This window comes from Podarcis muralis, chromosome 9, assembly GCF_964188315.1.
Source record: "Podarcis muralis chromosome 9, rPodMur119.hap1.1, whole genome shotgun sequence".
In the NCBI taxonomy this organism is placed as follows: domain Eukaryota; kingdom Metazoa; phylum Chordata; class Lepidosauria; order Squamata; family Lacertidae; genus Podarcis; species Podarcis muralis.
Window position 1 is genome coordinate 60452449 of NC_135663.1, and position 25207 is coordinate 60477655.

The window sequence follows — 25207 nt, forward strand, 5'->3', positions numbered from 1 at the left end:
GTTAAGAACTTTGCTTCAGGATAAGAACAGAAATCGGGCTCCGGTGGCGCGGTGGCAGCAGGAAGCCCCATTAGCTAAAGTGGTGCTTCAGGTTAAAACAGTTTCAGGTTAAGAACGGACCTCTGGAACGAATTAAGTACTTAACCCAAGGTACCACTGTATCTCCTGAGCTGCGGTTCTTTTAAAGCACTTATTCAAAATCATCCCTCTGTGTATACAATAGTTCCTCATGCTTTAGTGTAATCAAATAACAGAACGCAGGGCAAGGCTATGCAGATAGAAGCATCCTTGACTCTTAAGGACACCAAGGGCAGGGAGCACATTGAATTCTTAGAAAAATAAAACACTGTACTCAGGGGATGATGTTGCATTGAGAACAAACTCTCCCGAATAATCAGTGACCCAGTAGGGAATGCAGGCCATTCCTTTCAGGGTTCCTTGCCATATACCTTCTGTAAATATATACATTTTGGGGACTGCATGCCCACAATTGGAAAACAGCCTTTACCAAAGGTTTCATGGGCTTTGAAGATGCTCAAACTCAGGACAAAAGGGAGAAATGTGCTAAGAGGAAGGCATGCTTGGCAAACCCTCACAACTCCCGCCTGGAAGCCTATGTCCCCACTGTGGAAGGACGTGTGGATCCAGAACTGGCCTCCACAGTCACTGACGGTCTCACTGTTAAGACTGTGTTCGCAGAAGACAATCTTACTTGGCTACGAGGGATTGCCAAAGAAGAAGAAGACTCCCCCCATTAACCTCCCAATTAATTTCCAAGATGTCCCCTTTCTTCCCCATTCAACTACTAAACTCACTTTTCACCTTCCCAATCTCATTTTTAAGCCACCCCTCTCTTCTGTTTTGTCCTTCAGCCCCATGTCCATCACTCTTTATCCCCCTCCTGTTGTGCAACCCCAAACTTGCCACCCCAACCCCCCTCCATGGAAACATTCTGCATCTTCTTCCTCCCGTACTTTGCAAATACTAGGCATCCTTTTCACCTTTTGACCAATGATGCCCTCCTATTCTGAAAAACCCTGGCTTTCATCTCCACTCCAATCCAGTGTTTCCAGATCCCTCCTTTTCTGAAAACTCCTTTGCACCCCCATTTTCAGCTTCACTCTGTTTTCCCCTCCCCTCACAAGCAGATCAGCCCTGTTTCCATGTCTTCACCTCTGTCCCGTTCTGTGAAGACAAAGGATGCGGACCCCTCAAATATTCCATCATATTTTACCCCAACCTCTGCCATCGTTCAAAACCTCTGTTTTCCCGTTTCACTGAAACTTCTGCCATTGTTTTAAACCCCCCACTTTCCCCCTCTCTGTATTTCTTTTTTCTCACTTCTACTCTCTGGTCCCTGCTATTGTGTAACCAGCCATCGCTTTTGCTTCCCTACCTTGCTCAGATTTCATGCAAATTCAGGTTTGTTGATAAGGCACTACAGGGGTTAAATATACCAGTTGTGGGGAGGGAGGGGGGTCGCGACTCGGCAGAGTCAAAGGGAATGTATGGTGTTATTACAATTTGTTGGAAAAGAATACGTAAGGGAAAAAAATAAAAATTTACTTTTTTTAAAAAAAAAGATAAGGCACTACAGATCTTCCAATGCTGCATGGTGACGTTCTTACTTTTTTATTATATAGACAGACAGGCACCTCCCATCATCGTAACAGGAGTGCTTGTGAATTTTCAGATATTTTAGCATGTTCACAACATTCCCACCAGGGTAGAGAAATTCCTGTTTCTGGTTTGCAGGATGGGGGTGGGGAAATAAATTGGCAGGCAGCCTGCAGTCCTCTCAAATTTAAATTGCCATTAGAGTAAGGGACTAATCCAAAGTTGTTTGGACAACTCTGGAATGCTTCCCAAAGTGAACATTTTATGTTCTGCATGTAAATGTGTGATACCAGAAGTATTAAGTAAAGAACTTTGTTTTGAAAAATATACTACTTGATTTAGATATTAGCTTTAAAACAAGGGTGGCCTAGGATTCCATTGTGGGAATTCTTGTTTGACAACTTAATTAATTTCCAGCAAAAATATTTTCTTACCTTTCTGTTCTGGAATTGAAAAGTTCCAATGCCAGCTATAACTAGTTTAATTAAACATAGAAATCTATAATCCTGGCTACAGTTTCCCAAAGCAAGCAAGGTGCTTGTATGTGTGTGTTGTTTCTTTTAAAGAAACTGCACGTTTAGTAGACATGCATGTAAAATATTCACTTTAAAAACCTACAGAAAAACCTGTAAGACATCTTCCTCACTCATATCCATTTTATGGCACTTTCTCTTAGGATCCCCATGTCAAAGGCTGTAGAACTGGAATCATGGAGAGCTATAAACTGCTAACCCAGTTTTTCCTGAAAAGTGGGGAACAATTTGTTGCAGTGTTCAATGTGAACAAACCTTTAGGCATTTCTTTTTAAATTCCATTCCCCTCAGGCACCTCTCAGTAAGCAGGAATAGAGACAACTGCAGGCTAGGTTGAATCCTATTTGCTAGTACAGTGGTACAGTGGTGCCCCGCAAGACGAATGCCTCGCAAGATGAAAAACTCGCTAGATGAAAGGGTTTTCCGTTTTTTGAGTTGTTCCGCAAGACGAATTTCCCTATGGACTTGCTTCGCAAGACGAAACATCTTGCGAGTTCTTGCGAGTTTGTTTCCTTTTTCTTAAAGCCGCTAAGCCATTAATAGCCGCTAAGCCGTTAATAGCCGCTAAGCCGCTAAACCGCTAATAGCCGTGCTTCGCAAGACGAAAAAACCGCAAGACGAAGAGACTCGCGGAACGGATTAATTTCGTCTTGCGAGGCACCACTGTACCTTGGTTTGCAACCGCTTTGGATTGCAACCGTTTTGGATTACAACCGCGTCAAACCCGGAAGTGCGTGTCCCTTTTAAAAAAAATTACAACCAATTTTTTTTTGGGAGGCCCCATTGGCGAAAGCGTGCCTTGGGTTACAACCTGTTTTGGTTTACAACCGGACCTCTGGAACGGATTATGGTTGTAAACCAAGATACCACTGTATTGGACAAATGTGCGTGCATAAATTGGCGATTTTGTGCCAGCTGCCTGTACACATCAGTTATGGGTGTTTTGTCACAGTAAAAAACAAAACTCAACAACTTGGGAGTTTGTAAAAAAAAAAAAAAAAAGCTCCACAGTTTCAGTAGTTTCCTTTTCCAATTACATCAACCCTAATAGCAGCTAATTTAACTTTTAGAAGGGCACCCCCATCACCTCACCAAAAGGCAAAACAAGGAAGTGTATTATGGCCCCAGTAAATGGAAAATATTAAAATCCATCATAAAGCCTTTTAAACTTAAAAATCATTGTAGATGTGTTGACCCATAAGAAAAGTGTCAGAATCTATACCTATATAAGCCCAACAAAAAGTCACAAAACAATGCGCAAGGTTTAATGTTCCCCAGAAATATGCATAAAGCTAAAGGGTAAACAGAGTGGAGTGGAGACAGGGGAGAGCTAGTTTGCGGTAAAGATACACGTCTGCATCTTGCAAGAGTCTTAAGATGGTATGTTGGCAGAAGCTGCAGACATTCAAATGAGGTTTTCCCTGGTTTTTCACCTACCAAGGAATCTGCCTGTTTTGCCTGAGGGTGGAGGCAAACTAGTCTGTCTGTATATTTCCAAGGATGAGCAATTTTCTTCCCCAAAGTGCAACTCGAAACCTCAAAAGCACCTGCAGAGTTTCATTGAGAGCCAGTGTGGTGTAGTGGTTGAGAGCGGTAGTCTCGTAATCTGGGGAACCGGGTTCGCATCTCCTCTCCTCCACATGCAGCTGCTGGGTGACCTTGGGCCAGTCCACAGCACGCCTTTCAAGCACATATCTTTTCCCCAAAGAATCCTGGGAACGGAACTCTAAGGATGCTGGGAATTTTAGCTCTGTGAGGTGTGAACTACAGTTCCCAGGACTGCCAGTGTGGTGTAGTGATTAAGAGCGGTAGTCTCGTAATCTGGGGAACCGGGTTCGCTTCCCCACTCCTCCACATGCAGCTGCTGGGTGACCTTGGGCCAGTCACACTTCTTTGAAGTCTCTCAGCCCCACTCACCTCAAAGAGTGTTTGTTGTGGGGGAGGAAGGGAAAGGAGAATGTTAGCCGCTTTGAGACTCCTTAAAGGGAGTGAAAGGCGGGATATCAAATCTAAACTCTTCCTCTTCTTCTTCATTTTAATGACTGCTATGTACTCTAACGTTACATCTTAAACAACCAAGAGTTTTGTGACATCTCAGCAGCTATGGGTTGCATCCAATGACTGTCCTCCTCAAAACAGATCTGTTGAAATTCATGTTAATGTCTAAAAAGGTAAAGGACTCCTGACAGTTAAGTTCAGTCGCAGACGACTCTGGGGTTGCGGCACTCATCTTGCTTTACAGGCCGAGGGAGCCGGCGTTTGTCTGCAGACAGTTTTTCCGGGTCATGTGGCCAGCATGACTAAGCCGCTTCTGGCGCAACGGAACACCAAAACCAGATCAGCTCACAGAAACACCATTTACCTTCCCGCTGGAGTGATACCTATTTATCTACTTGCACTTTTTGGCATGCTTTCAAACTGCTAGGTTGGCAGGAGCTGGGACTGAGCAAAGGGAGCTCACCCCGTCGCAGGAATTTGCCACCTGCATCCCTTTGTTAATGTCCAAGTACTTCTATTAATTTCAATGGGTCCATTCTGAGTATCTTAGCTGGAAAGCAACCCTAAAATAAAGTTTCATGAACTACAGTCTACTTCATCTGTTTCATGGTGTATTTTAGGCAGAGTTACAGGTACATATATACAAATTTAGGGACGCGGGTGGTGCTGTGGGTTAAACCACAGAGCCTAGGACTTGCCGATCAGAAGGTCAGCAGTTCGAATCCCCGCGACGGGGTGAGCTCCCGTTGCTTGGTCCCTGCTCCTGCCAACCTAGCAGTTCGAAAGCACGTCAAAGTGCAACTAGATAAATAGGTACCGCTCCGGCGGGAAGGTAAACGGCGTTTCCGTGCACTGCTCTGGTTCGCCAGAAGCGGCTTAGTCATGCTGGCCACATGACCTGGAAGCTGTACCCCGTCTCCCTCGGCCAATAAAGCGAGATGAGTGCTGCAACCCGAGAGTCGGCCACAACTGGACCTAATGGTCAGGGGTCCCTTTACCTTTACCTATATACAAGTTTAATAATACAAGGGGGAGGGGACCGGAAACAGTGAGGTAAGAAGGAAATGAAAGGTGGGAAAGTTCAGCTGGTGACATAGGTAGGGATTTCAAAGATAGAATTGACATATCTCAAATGTGGTGCTTTGTCCTGGATTGTGGGAAAGTCAATTAGAAAAAAATCTCATTGGGTTTTTGGTTTTTTTTTTGGCGTTTTCCTTAAAAATGCTCAACCCTAGACATAGTTTCCAACTCTATGGGGCTGAGGACAGAGCTCAGCCCCCCAAAGTGTGCAGGGACGGGGATGAGTCCCCTCAGTCGTGAGGGGGCTAGACCTTGGTGGGCCTCCCTTCGGTGGCAGAGGGCCTTGGCGGGCCTCGCAGCCCCTTCCTAACACACATGACATCACACGTGTGTTGTGTCACATATATGATGTCACCTTTGCACAATGAGCCTTCCCAATGTTGGGTGGAACTCGTCGCCTCTGCCTGGTGATAATCACCTTTATTAAACTGTGACCATTCATGCAAAGAAGTTATTGATAATACAGACATCCTGGCATGAGAAAGCCATTAACATTCACCATTCGGATTTCAGCTCATAGCATCAAGAGGTTCAGTGCTGGACTGAATAGGCACATTGGGTTTTAATCACACTAAATGTGTTAATTGACTTACCTAAGATAAAATACATTGTGTTACCAGGGACTTTTCTGTATTTCATTTCCTTCTCTTCACTGCTTACACCACCCATTTAGCTATATTTCATCTACCTATCTATCATCTATCTATCTATCATCATCTATCGGGATGCAGGTAGCGCTGTGGTCTAAACCACTGAGTCTCTCGGGCTTGCCGAAAGGTTGGTGGTTCGAATCCCCATGATGGGGTTAGTTCCTGTTGTTCTGTCCCAGGTTCTGCCAACCTAGCAGTTTGAAAGCACACCAGTGCAAGTAGATAAATAGGTACCGCTGTGGTGGGAAGGTAAATGGCGTTTCCATGCACTCTGGCACTCGTCACAGTGTTCCATTGTGCCAGAAGTGGTTTACTCATGCTGGCCACATGACCCGGAAAGCTGTCTGTGGACAAACACCGGCTGCCTTGGCCTGAAAGTGAGATGAGCGCTGCAACCCCATAGCTACCTTTGACTGGACTTAACCGTCCAGGGGTACTTTTATCTTTTTTTACATCTATCTATCTGTCTGTCTATATCTATCTATCTATCTATCTATCTATCTATCTATCTATCTATCTATCATCTATCTGTCTATATCTATCACCTATCTATCTATCATCTCACTCAGAATAACACTTCATGCATCTGATGAAGCCAGGCTGTAGCCCATTATTTATACCATAATGGGTTTTCTAGCCTTGAAGGTACCTCAAGACTATTTTGTTAGTCTCCACCAGGAACAAACAAACCTGGCTACCTCTCTCAAAATCCCATCTTCAGACCCTTACAAGATGCAGACTTCTCTCGTCTTCCCAATCATGTGAGTGTTTTGCTCCTCCCTTCCGTTACTTTGTTTGCCATCTAGCCTGATTAAGAGTTCTAGAGATCTGGAAAGCTTGCAATCTATTAAACCCCTCAGATGTGGTTGTTCAAATGTGAATTATCTCCAAGGAGCTGAATGTTGAACCCAATACTACGCCATGCACTTTCCCCCTCTTTTCCTCTTAAAAAGTTGTGGCGGTCCTTTCAAAGCCCAGTAGTTCTGCTTGCACTCACAAAAAGCCACTTTATGGAACACAGCATTGACAACCCGCATGTTCTCAGTACAACTCTCCAGGTCTCTTCCAGAAAGCTGGTTTGCTTTCTTCTGTTTTGTTTTCCTACGTCTGACAACTCACGTTTGAACCAAGGTCGGGCGTCGAAATTTGCCACTGCCTGAAGCATAGGTATAACAATGAGAGGAGCGTTCCTAAGAGGTAATCCATTAAATTAGGGAGTACTGCAAATCCAATTTAACACTCATCGCTAGGAAGATGAAACAAATTGTGACAGCAAGGATGTGGCACTGGAATGGATACCAAAATTAACTGGAGATCAAAAAGCAAAACCCTGAAGATAGATTGATTGTCAACTCAATCCCCACATATAACATAACAAAAGCAAGTCTACCTGTGAGTTAGTAAAGTAAGAATTGCTTTGCAGTTACAAAAACAGTCTACAATGGTGATGGTGAATACAGTCCTAAATGGTGAAGGGGGGTACTGAGGTGACTACTAGCCAATATGCCTATGTCCTGTGGAGGGGAAGTCGATCTGACGTGTGTGCGTGAATTGGCTGGATACCTGGATTCAAAATGCAGGGCTTTGCACACCTTCCAGTAGGAGAGAGCCCCCAGGAGAATTCAAAACACCCTCTAATAATAATAATAATATAATAATAATTTATTATTTATAGCCCGCCCATCTGGCTGGGTTTCCCCAGCCACTCTGGGCGGCTTCCAACTGAATATTAAAAACAGTACAGCATCAGACATTAAAAGCTTCCCTAAACAGGGCTGCCTTCAGATGTCTTCTAAAAGTCTGGTAGTTTTCTCTTTGACATCTGGTGGGAGGGCGTTCCACAGGGCGGGCGACACTACCGAGAAGGCCCTCTGCCTGGTTCCCTGTAACCTTACTTCTCGCAATGAAGGAACCGCCAGAAGGCCCTCGGCGCTGGATCTCAGTGTCCAGGCTGAACGATGGGGTGGAGACGCTCCTTCAGGTATACAGGACCGAGGCCGTTTAGGGCTTTAAAGGTCAGCACCAACACTTTGAATTGTGCTCGGAAACATACTGGGAGCCAATGCAGATCTCTCAGAACCAGTGTTATGTGGTCCTGGCGGCCACTCCCAGTCACCAGTCTAGCTGCCGCATTCTGGATTAATTGCAGTTTCCGGGTCACCTTCAAAGGTAGCCCCACGTAGAGCGCGTTGCAGTAGTCCAAGCAGGAGATAACTAGAGCATGCACCACTCTGGCAAGACAGTCCGCGGGCAGGTAGGGTCTTAGCCTGCGTACCAGGTGGAGCTGGTAGACAGCTGCCCTGGACACAGAATTAACCTGTGCCTCCATGGACAGCTGTGAGTCCAAAATGACTCCCAGGCTGCACACCTGGTCCTTCAGGGGCACAGTTACCCCATTTAGGACCAGGGAATCCCCCACACCCACCCGCCCCCTGTCCCCCAAAAACAGTACTTCTGTCTTGTCAGGATTCAACCTCAGTTAGCCGCCATCCATCCTCCAACAGCCTCCAGGCACTCACACAGGACCTTCACCGCCTTCACTGGTTCTGATTTAAAAGAGAGGTAGAGCTGGGTGTCATCTGCATACTGATGAACACCCAGCCCAAACCCCCTGATGATCTCTCCCAGCGGCTTCATATAGATATTAAAAAGCATGGGGGAGAGAACAGAGCCCTGAGGCACCCCACAAGTGAGAGCCCAGGGGTCTGAACACTCATCCCCCCCCACCACTTTCTGGACACGGCCCAGGAGAAAGGAGTGGAACCACTGTATAACAGTGCCCCCAGCTCCCAGCCCCTCTAGACGGTCCAGAAGGATGTTATGGTCGATGGTGTCAAAGGCCGCTGAGAGATCCAGCAGAACTAGGAAACAGCTCTCACCTTAGCCCGCCGGAGATCATCAACCAGCGCGACCAAGGCAGTTTCAGTCCCATGGTGAGGCCTGAATCCCGATTGGAAGGGATCCAAATGGTCCGCATCCTCCAAGCGTGCTTGGAGTTGTTTGGCAACCACCCGCTCAATCACCTTGCCCAAGAATGGTAAATTTGAGACTGGGCGATAGTTGGCCAAATTGGCTGGGTCTAAAGATGTTTTTTTAAGAAGCGGTTTAATGACCGCCTCTTTCAGCGGGTCTGGGAAGGCTCCCTCACAGAGGGAAGCATTCACCACCCCGCAAAGCCCATCGCCCAGCCCTTCCCGGCTCGCTTTTTTCAGCCAGGATGGGCAAGGATCAAGGAGACAGGTGGTCGGTTTCACTTGTCCAAGCAGCCTGTCCACATCCTTGGAGGTAACAGATTGGAATTGATCCCATGTAACAGGACTAGACAGAACTCTAGCACTCTCCCACCCTGGCCCTGCTCCCACGGTGGAGTTTACCTCCCTCTGAATCTGAGCGACTTTATCTGCAAAAAACTTTGCAAAAGCATTGCAGGAGATCTTGGGGTCCCTACCAGGCCCCGGTGGTGCAGGTGGTTCCGATAGATTGCGAACCACCTGAAAAAGTCTCCTGCTGCTGTTTTCTGCAGATGCAATGGAGGCGGTGAAGAAGGCCCTCTTCACCATCGCCATTACCACTTGGTAGGCTCGACGTTGAGCTCTAGCCCGTGTCCGGTCTGATTCAGAATGAGTTTTCCACCACCGGTGCTCTAACCGTCTCAACAATTGTTTCATCACCCTCAGCTCCGGGGAAAACCACGGGGCTGTCTGGGCTCCATGCAATCAGAGAGGGCGCTTCGGAGCCAGACAGTCAATAGCCCTGGTTAACTCCGCATTCCAGCGGGTCACCAGGGAATCAGCTGAAAGGCCATCAACTTGGGATAAAACATCCCCTATCACTCTCTGGAAGCCAATTGGATCCATTAAGTGGCGGGGGCGGACCATCCGAATCGGTCCCACCTCCCTGCAGAGGGGAAGGGTCGCAGAGAAGTCCAGTTGCACCAGGAAGTGATCTGACCATGGCACTTCTTTTGTTTCGCTTTTAGTTAATGTCAGATCACCAACATCCGTAGAGGTAAACACCAAGTCTAAGGCATGTCCGCGGCTATGAGTTGGGCCAAACTTATTCAGGGACAGCCCCATGGAGGCCATGCTTTCCACGAAGTCCCGAGCGGCCCCTTGTAAGGTCGTGTCGGCATGGATGTTAAAATCCCCCAGGGCAACCAAGCTAGGTGTCTCCAGGAGCATATCCGCCACGACCTGAAGCAGCTCGGGCAGGGAATCCTTGGTGCAGCGGGGAGGTCGGTACACCAGTAGGAATCCTGTACTGCCCCTATTGCCCAACTTCCAGAACATGCACTCAGAAAACTGGGTCTTCCCAATAGGACGCCTGGTGCAAACTAATGACTTCCTAAAAATCACTGCAACCCCCCCTCCCCGCCCACATGACCTGGGTTGCTGTGCATAAGAGAAACCTGGTGGGCAACCAGCGGCAAGGACAGGCCCATCTGCTTCATCCAACCAGGTCTCTGTCACACATGCCAGGTCAAATCCTCCATCCACAATCAGGTCGTGGATGGCAGTGGTTTTATTCATCATTGACCTGGCATTGCACAGCAACACTTTCAGGTCATGTGGGTTTCCCTTGCTGGTTACTGTATCTTTCCAGTCAGGACCAGACCTGGAGGCAGGGATAGTCCTCAAACAACGACTAAACCTGCCTCCTCGTTAATGACATGGTCTGGTCTTAGCGTAACTCCTCCTCCTGCCCGTGATCACTGAGATCGGGTGTCCCAACACATTCCCTCCTGTGGAACCTGCCCCAGCCATTCTATTGGCTGAGGCCCACTCCCAGGCAGCCCTGACCCTTCCCCTTAAAAGGTGAAATACAAACTATATAATAACTTAACAGAATAATAAAAATAGAAGCACAGCAAAAAACAATAGTGCTAAAATTAAACTACTCTCCACCCTAACTAAATACTTAACCAACCGCAAGCAGAAATAAAATTATAAAATTATAAAACATTATAAAAAACAACAACCACCATTTAAGGTGCAGCAAATTAAAAGCAGTTAAAACATTTAAACCATTTGGTCACTTGCTGTGGTTTAGTCATGCTGACCACATGACCCGGAAAGCTGTCTGTGGACAAAATGCCAGCTCTTTCGGCTTGAAAAGTGAGATGAGCACTGCAACCTCATAGTCACCTTTGACTGGACTTAACCGTCCTGGGGTTCTTTACCTTTTTTCTAAAGTATAGCAGGGCTTCTATGGGAGCCAGAGGGTTTCCATGGCCTAACAAAACTCTAATCCATCAGCAGAGAGGAATTTCATTCCTAGCCACTTCCAGACAGTAGATTTGGACATGAGGATTTCTCAGTGTGTGTCCCTGCACCCAATATTGATCCCTTTTCTTTGTTACTAAGTGGAAGAGCTAGTTGTTAGAAGGGTTTGTGGCTCGACTCCGGATAACAGACAGGCTTCTAAAACACCTTGGGTATAGAAAAGGGTGTGTCGTTGTTTTTGCATTGCAATTATCTGTGATAATTGGGAAGCTTTAGATTGCAGGAGTGATGTGATTTAGAACATGTGTTTCCATGAACTCCAAGTACTAAGCTCTGGTGCTGTTTACTCGGAGTGATTATGATTGACAGCTCAGAGCTGCTTACCTTGACAAGGTGAGAACTGGCAAAGGCACACCTCACGTTTTCCTACTGGAGAGACTTGTGGATGCATGAAATGGGGCTTCTATTCCAGTCAAGTTACTTCATAGTGGAATTCACAAGACATAAAATCTATCAACCACCCCAACCACCGACAGTCACATCCTTTACTGCCAACCTGACTACTCTTAGCTGTCAATCACAATCACTCTGTGTAATGCATTATACGTAGGGCTGCCTCTGAAGATGGATTGGAAACTTCAGCTAGTGCAGAATTCAGCGGCCAGGTTGCTCACCGGAGCAAGACAGTTTGAGCATATTACACCGATCCTGGTCTGACTGCACTGGCTACCTGTTAGTTTCCGGGCCCAATTCAAAGTGCTGGTTTTGACCTATAAAGCCTTAAACGGCTCAGGACTGCAATACTTCAAGGACCGCCTCTTTCCATATGAACCTACCCGGACCCTAAGATAATCTTTTGAGGCCTTTCTTCATATGCCTCCTCCTCAAGAGGTCCAGAGGGTGGCAACATGAGAACGGGGCCTTCTCTGCAGTGGCTCCTCGTCTGTGGGATGCTCTCCCCAGGGAAGTTCGCCTGGTGCCTTCATCATACACCTTTAGGCGCCAGGCAAAAACGCTCTTGTTTTAACCAGGCCTTTGTTGATCCTATTTACATCCTATGCCCTATGCGGTATATAAATAATAATAATAATAATAATAATAATAATAATAATAATAATAATAATGATAGCATGGGAGCTTAGTACTTGGAGTTGCCAGAGGGTAGAAAGCTCAGTTGATAGCTCAGGACGCAGCTTCAGCCCCCTAAAGTCTGTCGTGAAAATCCTTGAAGAACCGCTGTCAATTAGTGTAGAAAATACAGAGTTGGTGGTCCAGAAAAGTCTGTCTCTGTATTAAGGCAGCTTCTGCCCATTCTCAGACGCACTTCACCTCAGGTGTCAAAGGTTTCGAAACCCAAAGTTGTCAACCCTAGGCTCTATCCATTTAATTTAATTTCATTTCATTTTTTTAAAAGAACATCAAATTAAATGACTCTAAGCCACGACTCATAAGTGTAACTGATACCTTGGGTTTCTTGCTATAGAATTAAGAACCGGTTTTGTGGCATATTTGATAGGCACATGTGATACACCCTCTTACTGGGTGCTTTTATTGGTCTTCAGCTTTCCCTTTTGCATGGAAAGTTTTTAATAAGGTTGCTCTGGGCAGAGCCTCTCTTAATAAACAGCAAAAAGAGTCCACATTGTTCTCCTGGGCGGGGGGAGGAGGAAGGCTCCCTTTTATTCAGCGAAGAAGCAAACAATGTTTTGGTCTCTTCTGCAAGTCTGTCTTGCGGTTGCCAGACCTCAGGCCCGGGAACCTGTCTCAGGCTGTCTCAGTTCCACCGTGGCAACTCTAGCATATGCCACACCAGTTCCATTCCAATGTATCATTTTGATACATTGGCACCCTATTTGCAAAATTTAACCATTCCCAAATACAGACGCGCTTTCACCTAGGTGAGATTGAATATGCTTCCTTCGGCTGTACTTGGGGGTCGATTTCCAAAAAATCTCGCTGGGAAAATGCTTATGTCCATGTGGCGATGGCAGTATTGAATCGGTAGCCCATGTGCTTCTAGCTTGCACTCTTTATAAAGATTTGAGGAGTGAGGTTACAGTGGTACCTCGGGTTAAGGTCTTAATTCGTTCCGGAGGTCTGTTCTTAACCTGAAACTGTTCTTAACCTGAAGCACCACTTTAGCTAATGGGGCCTCCCACTGCTGCCGCGCCGCCGGAGCACGATTTCTGTTCTCATCCTGAAGCAAAGTTCTTAACCAGAGGTAATATTTCTGGGTTAGAGGAATCTGTAACCTGAAGCGTATGTAACCCGAGGTGCCACTGTATTATTACTTCTCTACTACTGTCCATAGGGACGTGGGTGGCGCTGTGGGTTAAACCCCAGAGCCTAGGACTTGCTGATCAGAAGGTTGGCAATTCGAATCCCCACAACGGGGTGAGCACCCGTTGCTTGGTCCCTGCTCCTGCCAACCTAGCAGTTTGAAAGCACATCAATGTGCAAGTAGATAAACAGGTACCGCTCTGGCGGGAAGGTAAACGGGTTTTCTGTGCGCTGCTCTGGTTCGCCAGAAGCGGCTTAGTCCTGCTGGCCACATGACCCGGAAGCTGTACGCTGGCTCCCTCGGCCAATAAAGCGAGATGAGCACCGCAACCCCAGAGTCGGTCACGACTGGACCTAATGGTCAGGGGGCCTTTTACCCTTTACCTTTACTACCGTCCATGCCAGGTCGCTCAGCCATTGCTACTGTGTCCTTCCTTCTGGCAGATCAAGATAACCAGGCAACAGCAAAAACTGCAAAAAATTTAGTAGGGGCAATCAGAACAAGATCTATTATCAGATTATTGATGTAAACCTTCAGAGTGCATTTTGCATAGTAAAGTTTTTACCTCTATCTTCAGCACATTGTATTTTATTTTATTCCTAGGGCTAGGGACTGGTGCAAATAAAGATTCTTCCAATTCTGCTACATCCATCCCAGTCGTGCCCCCCAGCAGCTGCTATTTGCACACATATATGTTTAAGACATATTCAATGTGACCACGCTTTTAACATAATGGGTAGAAGAGGCCCTTTAGATGGAGAGAGATGCACCACACCTCTGCAATCCTTGGCCTTGCTAATCTCCAGTGGACCAAAACTTCTTTTAAGAATTTTCAGCTAGCAGGCAGAGCTGGGAACAACCTCTGCATCCCCTTCCTCTTTAGACAAGTATGGCTCAGCAGAAGCTTTCATGCATCCTTGCAAAACACACAGGCACAAATACTCTACCCCCTAAAGTGTTAATCTTCAAAACAGAAATATTTCTTTTCTCCTATGGTTAAGTTATGACAACTTGCTGAGGCAGGCAACATTATGGTACAAGAGAATTACAAATGTTTGGCAAAGAGCAGCTAGCATGTAAACTTTAGGCATCTAAGGAATTTGCTGTTTCCAGGTTACACTTTCTAAATCGGTGGGGTCTAGTCGCACTTTCTGCACATCGGGGTATCAAAATTAAATGAGGTTGTATTCAGACTGGTGGCACAATCTCAACCATGTCTGCTCATCTTGGTTGCTCCCAGAGCATCTTGGTTGCTGCAGAGCACCATTATTATTATTATTATTATTATTATTATTATTATTATTATTATTATTATTAATAATAATATACCACCCTACACCTGGGGGTCTCAGGGCAGTTCACAGAATAAAATCAAGATATAAAACCACAAAATACATGTGGGATGGGAGAGCCATCCTGTGGCCAGCTCATACAACATATTCCCTAAGCTCAGATCCACGCCACTATCTAAATGACTTGCAACCTATCCTCCCTTCTGCCATGTAGTGGTATCTCTGGTCTTGGCAATGGAAACTACAAGTAAGTCAACAATTCTGAAATCATAGAGTTTAATATTTCTGTTTCTGTCCAGAGGAACATTAGGGGGTTTAATATCTCTGTGAAGGATTTTCAAGTTTTCTTTTGTGTAGTGCTTTTGAAGTTGTTAAAGTGATTTCGCCAAGAATGCTAGACTGACAATTCATCCTAATACACTATGTATATCTTTTCAAACTCTAGCGAACAGGGTAGCTATGAGCTCCATACACAAGAGTGCTCTATAAAATTGAACGATAGACAGTTGCAACTTTGCAAAACTGCATCCAAATCTATTAAAACTCTTTCTATTCCTTTTTCATTGGCTGTTAATTGCATTCTGCTAATGACCCTAATTTTGCCCACTTTGAAACTTTTACAGGACAGCCAGGAGCCTTAGTTATAAAAGATGTGCACTTTTTCATAACCTACGGCAACTTTTAATAGCTACGCTGGAGCATTAACAAGCAATGCACAAATTAGGCATCATTCAGTTAATAAAAAGAGTTAATAAAAAGAGAGTGTGGAAATAACCATGTGTTCCCAAAAGGCAAGGTTGTAGATAAAATTATTGGGATGAATATTACAATTGTGGGGGAAGCAATTTTCTTCATTCTGTCTGAGCAACCTATATCATCTGGATTCGGCAAATTTTAGAAAATCCATTTTTAAATTTCCAATTCTTCTTTTCTGCCTCCAGCGAAAATCCTCTTGGCAATTCATGTTCCATTCTGATTGTTCTTAAAGTTAAGCCTATCCAAACACCCTTTCCTAATCTATTTAGGAATCCCTGAAAGCTTGTCATTGACACCCAAGCATGGCTTCCAGACTGTCACTATTTTGGGGTGGGATTCAATCAATCACATACCTATACCAGGAAATTCAGACTGTGCAATTACAGTTGGTTGGGACAACAAGCTCTTGCGCAACAAACTTGTTTCGCCCAGAAGATCGAACTTTTTTTGTGATAAGGAGAGAGATTGGGGAATACACTGGGAATTGTAGATAGATAGCACTTGCTTTGAGGCAATGGTGTCTAGCCTTCTTGCAAACAAGTCAAGAGGAATGCTCAATAAACATGTCTCCTGGAAGCACCCAAAATGTGTGGCAGAAGATTCTGGGGCATGATCTGGAGCACTCACTATAAATAAAAACTTAGTAAGCTTTTGTCTGTGCTGCAGTGGTATTCCCAAGTGCACCTCTGGCTTTCTCCAATATATTTTAAAGGTAAAAAGGTAAAGGACCCCTGGACGGTTAAGTCCAATCAAAGGTGACTATGGGGTTGTGGTGCTCATCTTGCTTTCAGGCAGAGCGACAACTTTCACAGACAGCTTTCCAGGTCATGTGGCCAGCATGACTAAACCGCTTCTGGTGCAAAGAGACACCATGACAGAAACCAGAGCACACGGAAACACTGTTTACCTTCCTGCCACAGCGGTACCTATTTATCTACTTGCACTGGTGTCCTTTCGAACTGCTAGGTTGGCAGGAGCTGGGACAGAGTAATGGGAGCTCACTCCGTTGCGGGGATTCGAACGGCTGACCTTCTGATCAGCAAGCCCAAGAGACTCCGTGGTTTAGACCACAGCGCTGCCACGAACCTGACAGAAAAAATGCAAAGCATTTTGCACGGGGGCAAAACCTGATCATTGTCAACAGAAGCTGTTAGGTGGACTGCAACATGCCTCTGTATACAAGAAGCCAAAGACCCACCGTTCATTCCTCTGCAATGTAAGACACTTCCCATTAGCACCTCCCACTTGAGCATTTTGCTAGAAATGCAACATTTCTGCATGCTCAAAAACTTTAGCATTTTCTCTACATAGCACAGTGGGGTGCCCTAGTGAGTGTCTTGACTGAGGGCCATTCGATGAATTCAAATGTCCAAGTCTCTTAACAAGTATGCTGCACCAGCTCCATACTGATCAATGTGTAATCTAAGCATCGTTTGGGGATGCGGGTGGCGCTGTGGTTTAATCCACTGAGCCTCTTGGGCTTGCTGATCAGAAGGTCCATGGTTCGAATCCCCATGACAGGGTGAGCTTCTGTTGCTCTGTCCCAGCTCCTGCCAACCTAGCAGTTCGAAAGCATACCAGTGCAAGTAGATAAATAGGTACCGCTGCAGCGGGAAGGTAAACGGCGTTTCCGTGTGCTCTGGCGGGTAGGTAAACAGCATTTCTGTGCGTTCTGGTTTCTGTCACGGTGTCCTGTTGCCCCAGAAGCAGTTTAGCCATGCTGGCCACATGACCTGGAAAGCTGTCTGCAGACAAACGCTGGCTCCCTCGACCTAAAAAGCGAGATGAGTGCAGCAACCCATAGTTACCTTTGACTGGGCTTAACCACCTAGGGGTCTCCTTTTTTACCAGAAGCGGTTTAGTCATGCTGGTCACATGACCTCAAAAGCTGTCTGTGAAAGCTGTCCCTCTGCCTGAAAGCAAGATGAGCGCCACAACCCCATAGTCGCCTTTGATTGGACTTAACCGTCCAGGGGGTCCTTTACCTTTTTACCTAAGTATCGTTTATATATTCAACCACACAAAAATGTACTTGTGCATTTGTTACCCCCCTCCTCCCGTTTTAAAAAGCCTGTGTGCACCACAAAAAATACAGCAAGCCCCTTGTATCAGTTTAAATAGACAATCTTAAAAGTGTTCACCTTGGGGAAAGCGGTAAGTGGCATTTGTTGCCATAATACTGCCCAAACTAGAAACAACACTCTTACTGTGCCCTTTGTGCCTCCCAGGCAAGCTGGGATTGGCAAGCTATAAACTCTCCTGAAAACTGAAAGGTGTTCTCCCCTCACCCACCCCCAAGTTCCTTTACTTCCAGGTTGCGATCTTCCAATAGGGAACCACTGCTCTAAATGTGCCCCCTCCCTCCCAATGGCAATATGGTGCAACACAGCAGCGCATGTCGGAACCGGTTGGACAGCTTCAAGGAAGGAGATATTGTGAAATGAACTTTTCTGCAGCCGCCAGACATGTGAAGATCAAACTGCAAGACAGCAACTGTTGAGAGAGAACCTAGATTTCTGAATTAGATTCTGATACTTTCTTTGAGTGCGACCATTAAAATATGCTAGAGGAGGGAATGCAAACAGATACTTCACATTTTAAATATTTCGCCGTTGTAGGAGCTTGAATCATCAAATGGCAGAGTTGGAAGGGACCACAAGGGTCATCTAGTCCAACCCCCTGCAATGCAGGAATATTTTTGCCCAATGTGGGACTCGAACCCACAACCCTGAGATTCAGAGCTTCCTGCTCTACCAACTGTGCTAGGAATGTTCCCTTAAGAGAGAAGGCTAAAGGGATGTGGGTGGCGCTGTGGGTTAAACCACAGAGCCTAGGACTTGCCGATCAGAAGGTCAGTGGTTCAAATCCCTGCGACAGAGTGAGCTCCCATTGCTCGGTCCCTGCTCCTGCCAACCTAGCAGTTCGAAAGCACATCAAAGTGCAAGTAGATAAATAGGTTCTGCTCTGGCGGGAAGGTAAACGGCGTTTCCGTGCGCTGCTCTGGTTCTCCAGAAGCGGCTTAGTCATGCTGGCCACATGACCTGGAAGCTGTACTCCGGCTCCCTCGGCCAATAAAGCGAGATGAGTGCCGCAACCCCAGAGTCGCCCATGACTGGACCTAATGGTCAGGGGTCCCTTTACCTTAGAGAAGGCTAACGTTTTACTTTGCTATCCAGGTTTGGATTTAATTCCCTGCTTTTGGTTTTCACTGTGCTGGGCAGGATCTGTAAAAGGTGGAGGAAATTTAAACCACAGTGGGCGAGAGAGAGTCGCTGCCCAAAGCACCGTACCCAGTTGTCATAATGCTCATGGAACTTGAGAAGAGTCATCTACACCTTTTCTTACTTTTGCTGCTTTAAGCTACCCGACTTTTGTTTTCACATTTCACTACTGGGAGCCCAGACCCAAATGCCCCGAATATGTTTGCAATCCCCCTTGCCTCCACAGCCAGATTTCAAGGTACGTCTTACCTGTAACTTCTTTTGGGGGGGGGGAGGAATCTGCTGTATCTTATTCAAACCTCATCCAAGAAAAAACTGGCTATTACTGATCATTGGCTAGAGGTTTTCCTGTCAAGAACTTGGTTGACGGGGCAGAAGGAACCAATCGCCAGCAAGCGGGTAGAGGCTGTCTCAGCCCTAAAACTCAGACACAACTTCTGTAATCTTATAGGCAAGAGCTGCCCTTTTATCTGCAATTGTGAAGGCCATTGAGACAAAAACCATGCAGGGGAACACGAGAGCAGACAGCTTGGAGAGCTCTGAAGGCTTCAGCAGAAAAACAACTCACGTCAGGGTGGAGGAGACACAAAGTCCAGGGGTAGTGTTGACCTGAGCCGACCCAGGAGCTGTTTATAGGATCGGCAGCCAGTCAAAAACGGGAAGATTGTTGCAACAGCAAAAAGAGGATCTGTCAGGACTCAAGCCCAAAGAGGTCCTGATCCTACGACCTAGTGGGTTGTTTGGCAGGGACGGAGACCAGAGTATAGCAAAGGCACATGACATGGCAATGTTTATGCATATGGTTAGGCTGTAATTTTATTTTCATTTTTGACCTCGCTTCATTATGATTACTGGAGAATTGTCACAGTCAATTCCTATTCTTTTCAGAGTGGCTTGGTTAGATGAGTTTGGTGTGAAAATCCTCTTCCAGCACCAAGACACTGGAATTCCATGCTGAATGCGTCCCGTTCAAAATGCTATCCATTTAAACAGTAGTCACACGGAGCAAAAGTTTTTCGAGGAGGTGAAAAGCATGTGTCCCAAGAGGTAGAAAATATACATCTGGACTCAAAGCATGCAATTGAAGGTGATCCCCAAAGAAACCAAAACAATGTTAACGTGCACATTTAACCTTATTTCTTGCTTAGTCACTTGGCTCAGCCACACAGCTGCAAATAAAACGTTTTAAGTGTGTTGCAAAGTGCAATACACAAATATGACACTAGATGGCGACGGTGAGCTATGGTAAATCCAAAGTATTTTTCAAAACTTTTTTAAAAAGCATTTTGGCAGCGTTTTTCTAGATGTGCTTCAATTCCACCACTGTTTCCTGATTTATCTGCATTTGTTTGAAAAAGCCACTTCCATTAAGCGTGGGGACTTTTCAGATTTTCACAGCTGTTTCACCACAACACCAGCGCACACACTATTCTGGGGTTATATCAAGCTTTCAATACTGAATTATTGCAGGATATCGGTCGTAGCCTTGTGCTGCCAGCCATGGCAGAGCTCAATGGAGGGAGAAGCCAGCCAACCAGCCAAGTCTCAGGGGGTACATGCTTGGAGGCAGAGTCCGTATGCAAGATTCAGCCCAGTCCTAAGGTCAGGAGTATTTCAGTTCACGTAGTCAGATTATCCGGGGGGTCAAGAAAGCCAAGGGTCCAAGGTCACGAGAAGCAACAAACAGCAAGGTCTACTCAGGAATGACGAATGTTGTTTCCAGAAACTGACTGAGACTGCAAACCCTGCTTAAGAAAGCTGGAGCTGGCTGGTTCTCATCAGGAGCAAGAAGGCTGATCCACAGCAGGTGGAGTTCCTTCACCTTCTGCTCCTTCAGGCTGCTGCTCAGCAGGTGAAGCCGACTCGTGGCCCATGACAATATCCCAAACACTGCAAGGGGACTCTGCATCTCTTCTCGGCAATGAATAAACATTGGCGTGCCAAGCTGCCCTTGAATATCTATGCACTCTTGACAGAGGCTGGTCTCTGAGGCTGTGTCATGGGTGTCAGAGTACTCTCTGCCATTGGCATGCAAATGACAAAAATACCTTTTAGTTACAGTGGTACCTTAGGTTAAGTACTTAATTTGTTGTGGAGGTCCGTACTTAACCTGAAACTGTTCTTAACCTGAAGCACCACTTTAGCTAATGGGGCCTCCTGCTGCTGCTGCACCGCCGGAGCACGATTTCTGCTCTCATCCTGAAGCAAAGTTCTTAACCTGAAGCACTATTTCTGGGTTAGTGGAGTCTTTAACCTGAAGCGTATGTAACCTGAACCATATGTAACCTGAGGTACCACTGTATTTGTGTCCGTATGATAATGGAGAACTTTGCAACACACAGGGCGTGTCATTTTGCCTGGACAACAGTTTTGTCTCTTTATATATGGCAACCATATTTTTGGAGAGATGGGGAGATATAAGCTCAAAAGAAGATGGAGAGACACTTGTAACAATCTAAAGCTTTGCCATATGTCCCATTGCTTCCAAGTAAATATGGTCAATATTGAGTTTCAAGACATATTTACCACAACATAGCTTGTTGAAGGTCATTCAATGTTCACACAACACACTTAAATGGGGTTGCCATATTTTCAGAAAGTGGAAATCTGGACACAAAAGTCGTTAAGCTTTTTTGCCAAAATTGCAAAGAAAAAAGAGAAAAGGTTTTAAAGCTATTTTAAAGGGAAATAAGCAAAAACGGCACTGCCAATATGATTGCCATTTGTCTGGAACTTTCCGGACATTTCCCCCATTTTCGCCTGGCACTGCTTCCAGCTGCAGTATTCCGGGTATGTCTGGGAAATTCTGGGTGTATGACAACCCTAACTTAAAGCAGCATGATGCTGCTTTAAATGGTTACAGCTTCCATCGAAGAATTCTGGGAGCCTGTCTAAATACTGTACTTTTTGCACCATAACACTCGCTTTTTTCCTCCTAGAAAGTAAGGGGAAATTTCTGTGCGTGTTATGGAGCGAATGCCTACGGGTGGAGGGGGGATCTGCTGCAGTCGTGAGCAGAGGATCCATGGTTCCCCTTCCTTCCCTCCTCCGTGGCTCGCTTTGCTTGCTTTGAAACAGCAAGGCGGGAGAAGAGCCGCTGAGTGGAGAGGAGAGAAGGACAAAGAGCCTGCTTGCTTTAAAGGAGCAAAGCGGAGAGGAGCCACTTACACATCCTTGTCCCTTGAGTGCTTTTCCTTCCCTCCCCACTTAAAACGTGGTTACAAAGCACGGATCCACATGGATCCTCAGGATTTTTGCATTGGGCTACTCCAAACTCACTGTCAGATCACATGTCTGTGGCCACAGCATGAACCACAAAAATCATACATCCACTGTTTCGTTTAGAATATTTTTTTTCTTGTTTTCCTCCTCTAAAAACTACGTGCGTGTTACGGTCTGGTGCGTGTTATAGAGCGAAAAATACGGTAATATATACGCTGTTGGAAAGGCCTTGCTTCCAGCCATCTTGAAAATGGGTGCAAGTTGAGTTTGTTTTTTGTTTTTTTAATAATATTTTATTAAGATTTTTTCAAAAAATTAACAACCAACGAAAGTCAACAAAAATCACAAAAAACAAACAACAAACATCAAAAATCCAAACAGAAAAACGGGAAAAAAAGAAGAATGCAAAAGAAAAAATTTAGCATAAAAAGGAACACTCTTTCATATTGGTAACCTTCAAAACCTTATTCTCTTTACTTCCACCCGCCTTCCCTTCTTGTATTCCACTTTAAAAATTAGTTCAGCAAGATCATTCATTATTTATTTAAAACCTTTATCCCTCCCTTTATAGTCTTATTTATCTTAATCGCTAGAAACCCCTTCATTTCATTTTTCAGAGCCCTCAGCATTCATAAATTTTACAGTATTTTTGTAGATAGACTTTAAATTTCTTTCAATCCTCTTCCACCTGCTCCTCTCCTTGATCTCGGATTCTGCCGGTAATTTCTGCCAGTTCCATATAGTCTATTACTTGCATCTGCCATTCTTCCAAGGTGGGTAGATCTTGCGTCTGACTTGAGTTTGACTTTGAACTTGAAAATATAACATGTGTGTTCTGAAGGCATGAACCAACTGTCAAGCTTTTCTCTTTTCTTTTGCAAAAAATCTCCAAAAAAGAAGAAGTTTTTAAAATTATTTTTTAGGGAAATGGCCAAAAAATTCAATGCTTCTGATATGGGCTGCAGTGTGCCCAAATTTGAACCGATTTTTAAAAAATCTGCCGGGATGTCATTTTTGACGGATGAATCCCGGCTATGTCTGGGAAATTACAGACGTATGGCAGCCATGCACACTTTCTCAAGCTCACAAACTGGCAGTTGCTGCACTCTAGGCTCTCTTCGCCCCTCATAATAAACATAGATGAAGACTGTAAATGTGCAATGTTCCCTTGCTTTCAGGTTCCTTGCTATAAATGCAACTATATGTATATCTGTAGTGGAGAGGGTCTGAGTCTTGGACTTAGGCTAGTGAGTTACCTGGGAATGGGTGGGTTGAAGCCGCAGAGGACTGGGACATTTGCAGGGAAACCAAAATGCTTGTTTAAAAAGCTATTGTACTCCCAACCTTACTGTACGCTTGTGAAACATGGATCACTTATAAACGCCATCTTCAACTCCTCAAAAGACCCCATCAATGGTGTCTCCAAAAAATGTTGCACATCACTTGGGAAGACAGGAGAACTAATGCCAGCATACTTGAAGAAGCAAAGATCACCAGTGTCAGAGCATTGATTCTTCAACATTCACTTCGTTGGACTGGTCATGTTGTTTAGATGCCTGATTATTATCTTCCAAAGCAACTACTCTATTCCAAACTTAAAAATTGAAAGTGTAATGCTGGTGGTCAACAAAAGAGGCAAATCTAACAAAATGTAGCATAAACACTGACAATTGGGAAACACTGGCATGTGAACGCTCCAGTTGGAGCACAGCCTTTAGCAAAGGTGTCATGGGCTTTGAAGATGCTCACTCAGGACAAAAGGGAGAAATGAGCTAAGTGGAAGGCACACTTGGCAAACCCTCACAGTGATCAACTCCTGTCCAGAAACCTATGTCCACACTGTGGAAGGACGTGTGGATCCAGAACTGGCCTCCACTGTCACTTACGGACTCACTGTTAAAACCGTGTTCATGGAAGACAATCTTACTCGGCTAAGATTGATCGCCAGAGTAGAAGAAGCTACCTGAAAGTGGGTGTGCTCAGAGCCCTAAGGCAACATGAAGCCCGGACAGTCCAGACTGACCAGTCCTGGCCTTCTGACCTTACGTGGTCAACAGAGCAGGAACGCCTACCTGCGGCATTTCCAGGCTTTCCTCTGGCTCGAGAACATAGGCTCCAGTTTGGGATTTGGGCATGTCTACCCCTGGCCTGCCTCTGGCAATGAGCTGAGATCTGCATGTTCATTTGCTGTGATTCCCTATCTGCTTTTCGGCTTGCCGTGTTTCATTCCTGTTCTCCACTGTTCTAACGCCAATCTCTGTGTACTCAACAATTGCAATTAATTTACGAGGGAATTATTCTCTCTCTCTCTCTCTCTCTCTCTCTCTCTCTCTCTCTCTCTCTCTCTCTCTCTCAGCCTTATTTTCAAGTCTTGCGAAACTCCCGGATTTAGAAAGGTCTGTTCGTTTTGGTAACTGCTGGGGAGTACCTTGTCCGCTCAACTGCTTTCACTGTGTTAGTGCCAGTTCCTGCTCTCATCCTTCTGTAATTGTTAACTTGAATGGAATGCAAAAACTCTGGTTTGGGGCTAGTAGAACTTTAACTTTTGGTAGATGGCGAAAAGCAGGAATGGAGGGAGGTAGACTTTTGCTGCTTGAAAGGTAAGTCCGTATGTGTGTTTATATCCATTCGTGTTGCATGGGACAGTTTTGTGGTTCTCTGCTTTTCCTCTTTTTCCTTTCCTTGCGTTCAACGTGCTACGTATCGTCTGCTTTTTTAAAAAAATGCAGCTGTCAATGAGATGTCTCTGTTTCGTTCCAAAGATTTATTTTGAAATCGAATACTGTTCCTTTCCTAACTGTTCCTTGTCGGGTTTTTTCCAGTTAAACACGCCTAGGCTTGAGTACAGATTAGAAGTTAACAATAAGGGGAAAGGTTGTTGCGATTTATGCCCCACAATTACACGTGAATAGTCTTGACTGATATATCTATGGAGGGGTTTTTTCCTCCCCCCTGCCCCCCCCCCCCGCAAGGCAGATAAAGTTGCAGTGGCCAGGGAGAGACACACACTGGGATTAAATCTCGAATCTGCTGCCCTTGCTGCATTTGTGGTTACCTGAATACTACCTGTAAGTGCTTTGTTACCATTGTACCCTGTTCTCAGCGGTGTTTGCATGGAGGGTGGAACTGAAGGTTGTTTAGTGTCTTGTAAAACATTTACCAAAAGCAGCCAGCCATAGATTTGAAGGGCATTCCATTGCCAGAGAGGGAGCGAAGTTGCACGAAAGAGGGCGAACGCCAGGTACTTGCCAGGTACAGTTTCATATTTTTCATCTTCTCCTTATCCAAGAGGCTTTCGGCAGAGGGGCACCGTTTGTGATGACGTGGAATGAAAA

At 45.4% G+C, this 25207-nt stretch overlaps 1 protein-coding gene across 6 annotated transcripts in view; it reads left to right on the plus strand.

Moving 5' to 3' along the window:
• The window catches only part of RBM47 (RNA binding motif protein 47), a 94132-nt gene that overhangs the window by 20579 nt on the left and 48346 nt on the right, over positions 1-25207 (plus strand). For 3 of the 6 annotated variants that reach the window (XM_028743180.2, XM_077934371.1, XM_077934372.1), the window contains exon 1: positions 24976-25124. The exons of 2 other annotated variants lie outside the window; for them this stretch is intronic. The gene's annotated coding sequence lies outside the window, so the exon portion shown is untranslated. Of the gene's footprint in view, positions 1-24262; positions 24473-24975; positions 25125-25207 lie in introns of those variants that run through there. One more of the 6 variants, XM_028743176.2, reaches the window with a different exon arrangement.